The sequence below is a fragment of the Pteropus alecto genome, unplaced genomic scaffold (assembly GCF_000325575.1).
Source record: "Pteropus alecto unplaced genomic scaffold, ASM32557v1 scaffold131, whole genome shotgun sequence".
Taxonomy (NCBI): Eukaryota; Metazoa; Chordata; class Mammalia; order Chiroptera; family Pteropodidae; genus Pteropus; species Pteropus alecto.
Window position 1 is genome coordinate 9,187,638 of NW_006434709.1, and position 7,341 is coordinate 9,194,978.

The following is a 7,341-nucleotide window of genomic DNA, read 5'->3' on the forward strand; positions in this document are numbered from 1 at the left end:
ATGGAAGATTTCTGTTTTCAGAGATCTTATAGCTTGGTCAAGATGGGGGAGTAGGTAAGTGCTGTGCTTATCTCCTTTCATGACCACCTGAAAATTACAACTAAACTCGAGAACAACCAGCATTGAGAATCACTTGAAGTCTTGCTGAACTTCTAGAAGTCCTATAACTAAGGATATATAGAGGAAGCCACCTCGAGACTGGTAGGAGGGGTGGTTATGCAGAATGGGCTGGTCCTATGTGTGGTGGTTAAAAATCAGGAGGGATCTCTTGGCTGTGCAGTCCCCCATGACGATCGAGGGGTCCCAGTGCCATATCTGTCTCCCGAGCCCAGGGTTTCAGTGCCAGGAAGAGAAGTCCCCAAAACTTTAAGCTGTGAAAACTAGCAGAGATTGTGGCTGAGTGATATAGAAGGCTGCTGGAGTCTCAGGCATTCCTCTTAAAGGGCCTTGCACAGACTTATTTGCTGATGGACTCAATTGCTCTGAGCTCCAATGCTAGGGCAGCAGCTCAAAAGGTACCAGGGACATATGAGGAGAAACTGAATTGTCTGGCTTCAGGGGGAGGGTTGAAGGGGCAGCTTTCTCCCAGACAGAACTGTTGGTTGGAACAGCCATTGTTTTTTTGTTAAGACCTCCCTCCGCACAGGGTACAGATGCAGGTGGGCACCATATCTGAGTCTCCAACAATCTGACTAACACTGTTTGTTCTATCCTGGTGATTCCCTGAGATCCTACCCAACTCAACTTGCAGGTCCACCCAAGCCAATTTCAGTGGCTTTTCCATACAAATAGTCTGTCTTGGCTAAAGCTGCAGACTTTCCTAAAATCTCTCAAAGGTTTACAAGCCCCAAACAAGCAGCATCTGGCCTTGGCCTGCCCTATACCTCTTGCTAAGTAGCCCTAATCCCAGTACTAGCAGCAGTCAGCCTCAGTTTGCAGCTTAGCCTCTCTCAGGCACCTCCAAGCTCAGGACACAAACAGTGGCTGACCTTTCCCTGCAACAGAAATTTTGCAGGCCAGAAGGGATTGGCACAAAATATTCAAAATGATGAAAATCAAGGACCTACAACCAAGATTACCCTACCCAGCAAAGCTATTACTTAGAATCAAGGGACAGATAAAAGAGCTTCCCAGATAAAAAGCTAAAGGAGTTCATAACCAGCAAACCAGTATTATAATAAATGTTAAAAGGGTTTTTTTAAGAAGAAGAAGAAGAAAGGCTACAACCATGCCACCCTGAACGTGCCCAATCTCTTCTGATCTTGGAAACTAAGTAGGGTCGGGCCCGGTTAGTAATTGGATGGGAGACCACGTTGGAATACCAGGTGCTGTAGGCATTTAAAAAAAAAAAAAGGAAAGAAAAAGAAAAAAACATGAATAATAAAAATTTAATAACTACATATCTATCAAAAATTACTTTAAATGTAAATGGATTAAATGCTCAAATCAAAAGATATAGGGTGGCTGGCTGAATGGATAAGAAATCAAGACTATTACATATGCTGCCTACAAGAGATTCACTTCAGATTGAAAGACACACACAGAATGAAAATAAAGGGATGGAAAAATATGTTTCATGAAAAAGAAAACAAAACAAAACAAAAAAGCTGGGGTAGAATTACTTACATCAGACAAAATAGACTTAAAACAAAGGCTATAACAAAAGATAAAGAAAGACCCAGTAATTCTAATTCTGAGTATTTATCCAAAGAAATCCCAAACACTAATTCAAAAAGACATATACATATCACAGTCAAACCACAAATTAAATTATTGAATATTAAAGTTTTAAATAAAAATTAAAAAAAAAGACATATACATCCATATGTTCATTGTAGCATTATTTATAATAGCCAGTATATGGAAGCAACCTAAGTGTCTATCAAGAGATAAATAGATAAAGAAGAAGTGGTACATATATGCAATGGAACATTACCCAACCATAAAAAAGAATGAAATCTTTCCATCTGTAACAACATGGATAGACCTAGAGGGTATTATGCTGAGTAAAATAAGTCAGACAGAGAAAGACAAATGCCATATGGTTTCACTTATATATGGAATCAAAAAACAAACAAAACAGAAACAAACTCATAGATACAGAGAACATTTTGATGGTTGCCAAATGGGAGGGGAGTTTGGGGGATGGGTGGAGAGGGTGAAGGGATTAAGAGGTACAAATTGGTAGTTACAAAATAATCATGAGGATGTAAAGTACAGCATAGGGAATATAGTCAATAATATTGTAATAACTATGGTGTCAGGTGGGTACTAGATTTATTGGGGTAATCATTTCATAAGTTATATAAATGTCTAACCATTACACTGTACACCTGAAACTAATATAATATTGTATGTCAACTGTAGTTGAAAAATAAAAAATTGAAAAGATCTTATAGCTTAATGGAGAGACGGAAATCTGAAAAAAAAAGTCATCACAGGGTCTGAAAAGTGTTATAATAGAAATAGAGAATATATACAAATAAGAATCTGACCTAGTAGAGGTTCTTAAGAAACTCATCAAATGAATACATAAATATGTCATACTTAGCAAATCTGTTTGTAAATTAGGGCTCCAGAAGTTCTTTAAATGTGCTTGAAAATTTTCTTTTCTTATTCCTTGTGAATGTAACCCTATCTTGCTTATTGCTTTGGTTGGCTATTGCTTTGTAACAAATTACCACAAAATGTAGTGACTTAAAGCAATAGCATTTATTATCTCACATTCTCTGTGGATGAGGAATCTGGGTGTGGTTTGGATTTTCAAAGACTGCAAGGTATTGGCTGGAGCTATAGTCATCTCAAGGCTTAATTGGGGGTGGATCTGTTTGCAAGCTCACTCAAGTGGTTGTTCACAGGATTCAGTTGCTCCCTTGGTTTCTTGCCATGTGGGCTCTCCACAGGGCAGCTCACTTATGGCAGCTGACATCCCTCTGAGTGAATGGGAGGGCAAGAGAGAGACACTGAGTGAAAAAACTATAGTGATAGTCTTTTATAGCCTAATCGTGGCAGTGACATCCCATAACTTTTGCCATGTTTTATTTATTAGAAACAAGTCACTAAGTCCAGCTCACACTCAAAAGGAGGGGATTACACAAGAGCAGTCTCACTCTGTCTCCTCCTGACCCCACTCTGTGGACCAATGGAGCTGCTCTCCTCACGGCCACTCAGCAACATCCTTGTCACTAAGTTCCATGAGCCCTGTGTAGAGTTCTTGCTTGGGCTCCTTGTGCAGTGGACTCTGTGCAGCCCCCCTTCTACTGGCCTTGGAGAGAGCATCCTCTTTGGTCTCCTCTTTCCTTTCTAACACTTCCTTCCCTCTTTGCCTCCTCTGCCTGTGTCTTAGAACATGGTTTTCCCAGGGCTCTTGCTAGGTGTAATCTCTTCTTACTCACTATCTGGGCCGATACTCTGGATCCTAGTTCCAGCTTTGTCCTAAGGTTCTTAGTGATCTTGTGAATTACTTAAACTCTCTGGGCTTCAGTTTCTGTATCTTCAAAAGAAATTTCCTCCATCTTGGCACTACTGACGTTTGAGTCAGACAATTCTTTGTCATGGGAGATTGTTCTGTGCATTGTAGGATGTCTAGTAGCATTCCTGAATACCAGTAGCACCTCCCAGTTCCGACAACCAAGAACGTCTCCAAATATCGCCAAGTGCTCCTTGGTGGGGTCAATATTCTCCTGCTGAGAACTCCTGTTGAAGAGGAGTATTCATTTGCTTCAACAAAGTGACACAGACTGGGGCTTAAATAGCAGAAATTCATTATCTCACAGTTCTGGAGTCTTCTAGAAGTCCCAGATCAAGGTGTCAGCAAGATTGTTCCTTCTGAGGATTCTGATAGAACATCTAGTTTATACTTCTCTTCTAGTTTCTGGTGGTTTGCTGGCAATCTTTGGCATTCCGTGGCTGATCTCTGACTTCATGTTCACATGGTATTCTTCCTGTGTGTGTAACAGTGTCCAAATCTCCCCTTTTTAGAATGACACTAGTCATATTAAATTAGGGGCCCACCCTACTCCAGTGTGACCTCAACTTAACTACTTACATCTGCAATTACCCTTTTTCCAAAAAAGGTTGCATTCTGAGGTACTGGGAGTTAAGACTTCATATAAATTTGTTGGTGGTGGGGAGAGACACAATTCAACCCATAAACCATCTCTTGTATCCCTTGTGAGCTCTAGCATTCTATAATCCTAGTAAAAAGAAAGGGAATGTTGGTCTTTGTGGACCCCAAAGTAGATTCAGATTCTTTCTCCTGAGTCTCTTCTTGCACCAACCACATTGCACCAACCACATTGGGCAACCCATTCCTTTTGACTTCAGACAAATTTCAGAGGAAGCGATAAGGGAATGAGAATTTCAATACAGCTAGTTTGTGGTCTCTGGCAGATAGGAATGACAAAGACTTCAAGGAATGTAATGGGCCACCCTTATAAGGCTCATCTCCTGTCCTTGTGATCCTGTAAATACACACCATGAAATTAACAATATGGTATAATCTGCATAGTTACAGAAATTGTTATTTTGGAATTCCTCAGTGACCCCATTATCAAAAAGATGTTGCTACAGCTCTGCCCAACCTGTCCAAAGAGACAGTTTCCGGAATAATTGATGAGCAACTTGGTTGAGACACCAACCAGCAGTTTGGGTGGCTGCCCATTATGCTTATTTACTTACCTCTCTTTCTCTCTGCTTAGTCTGCTAGGGACTGACCCCAGGACATGCTGACAAAACACCTTCAGGGGTCCTGGTAGCTCTTATGCCAACATGAGCCTCAGACTCAAAGTAGTTATTGTAGAAGGGGCCACAATCTCCCCAAACCATGAGGCTTTTTTCAAGTAGATCTCCAGTTTGATAGAGTTCCAGCAGCTCTTGCTCAGATGTTAAGGGCATCAGGACATCAGATCTACTGCTGCGGTTTTTTGTGAATATAGGAGCTCCCAAAATAGAGTAGCAGCTTTCCCCATACCCCTATTCCGCTAAGCTTGCCGCCTCTATTCAGTGAATGGTGTTCTGAAGGAATTGGAGCCATGATGCTCTCATAGCCATGTCTTGAAGGATGTAAGACAAAACACTTCTGCTATTACATTCCGAAGTATGCAGTTGAGCAATTATTTAAGCAGTTTAAGTTGAAAATAATGGTGCTTTTGCCCTGAGTTGTCTGGAGAGTGACCAAGTCCTCAGCTCTCCACCCTCTGTTGCCTTTTTATAAACCAGAACACAGGTAGCATTTCAGGGGAGTAGAGAGGCAGATGTTCAAAAGGGTGGCCCAGACATCAGGTGCTGGCACTGTTCACGAGAGTAGACATTAACTGAGGGTTCCAGCAGTTCCTGACAACATGAGGGAGGAAGTGGGACTTGCAGAATCTTTCTGAGGAGATAACTAGGAAATGGCAAAAGGGCCCTGTCTAGTCTAAAGCAGAAGGAGAGAGAGAAACAAAAGTCTGATGGATGTAAGAGATAGTGTGAAGGAAGGTGGGCACACTGGAAGTCTCTGGAGTCCACTGCCCCTCTCTACTCCTTGCCAATGTATACCAGGCTTCTTCTGACATTCACATGCCCCGAATGGTCTCCACCCATTTTAGAGTTACAGGAACTGAGAGCCACAGAAGGCCACTGGCCCAGAGTTACACCTAGTTAGCAACAGAGCTTAGCCTAGAATCCCATCTGATTGGCCCAGCATTCTTAGGCATTTCTTAAAAAGCAAAGAGGCAAAGCCAAGAGAAAAGAAAGAACTACTGAGAGGAATGGGGTGAAGAGGGCACCAATGATGATTTCTGTGGTTACCCCCATTCTTCCTGTGGTGAACTTTTTTGAGAACCTACCACCTATGCTCCCAGTCCTGTGCTAGTCACTGCGGAAGACGCTGAAGGTGGTTTTGATTCCTAAGGTGCATAAACTGTCACTGGGGAGGTAAAAAGGTTGAACCAGTTAGAAGACAATATTACCAATAGTTAGCCAACAGGTATTTATTATGTTCCTACTATACATGAGGTATACTCTGGCTCTCAGAGTGCAACAGCGAAACAGCCTTCAAAGACCTTCTATTCCAGAGAGGGGCGATGCTCCAGAAACCCATGGACAGCAATACATCAGTAAGACAGGGCCACACACGAGAAGTCCTATGAAGACAAACGAGGGCAATGTGGTAGAGTGGGGGTGGAGAGGCTCTCTCTGCAAAGGTGATGTTTGAATTGAGGCCTGAACAGTGAGAAGGAGGAAGCCAGTGTGAGGAGCCAGGGAAAGCATTCTAAGTAGGAGGAAGAGCTGGTGCCAAGGCTCTGGGGTGTGCACAGGCACGTCTGAGAGTGGGGTACACATATAGATAGAGAATATGTGGGCGAGTGTGGGGGAAATGAGGCCCAAGGAACATCAGGGGCTAAAATGTATAGAGTCTTATAGGATTTGGAATTGCTTTATTTTTCCATTTTATTTATTTATTTATTTTTTAGGCGTGGCAACCCTTGGTTGACCTCACAGATTGCAAGGACCTCATCATCTTACAATCTATTATTATTATTATTATTATTATTATTATTATTATTTATTTACTAAAATCTTTCTTTTCTTTTTTGCTTTAAGAAACACTCACCAAACAATTTGCTTTTCAGAGTAGTTTCAATGAAAAGCATTTTATTTCAGTTTTTAAGAAACTTGGAGTCTATTGTAGAAACTGTTATTATTATTATTATTATTATTATTATTTATTTATTAAAAATTTTTTACGCTTACGGCACCTGGTCTTCCTAGGTGGTCTCCCATCCAAGTACTAACCAGGCCCGACCCTGCTTAGCTTCTGAGATCAGACAGGATTGGGCTTGTTCAGGGTAGCATGGCTGTAGACTGGATTTCTTTCGATTGGAGGTTTTAAGGAGGGAAAGAAGAGTTGTGATTTAAACTCTAGGAAGATTCTCTGGCCACTGTGTGGAGGATGAATGACAATGAATGGAGCTGGAAGTGTAGTTGAGAAATTGTTGCAGGTGAGAGATGAAGTGGCTAGAACCAGGGTTTTAGCAGTGAGAATGGTAGGAAGCAATCAAAATGGCAATATATTTTGAAAATTGAGCTAATAGGACCAATTGATGGATTTGTTTTGTAGTTTCCCTACTGCTATGCTATTGACTGGAGTGGGGAGAACTGAGGGGAGCATGTTGGGGAGGATCATGGAACTACTCTGTTTGGGCCACATGATATTTGAGATACCTTTAAAATATCTGTATCATTCAGAGTTTAACCAGAGAAGCAGAACCACTAGAATATAATATATATGTATATCTATATTCAAAGTGGGTATCCTGCAGAAGTTGGAGTCCTTTGTCCAGGAGGTAAACACACACC

At 41.5% G+C, this 7,341-nt stretch overlaps 2 pseudogenes; one reads left to right on the forward strand and one right to left on the reverse strand.

The window, feature by feature from the left end:
- Positions 1-1,218: 1,218 nt before the first annotated feature.
- Positions 1,219-1,337, forward strand: LOC112477952 (annotated as a pseudogene).
- A 5,391-nt stretch (positions 1,338-6,728) lies between these two features.
- On the reverse strand, positions 6,729-6,847 carry LOC112478012 (annotated as a pseudogene).
- Between the last annotated feature and the right edge of the window lie 494 nt (positions 6,848-7,341).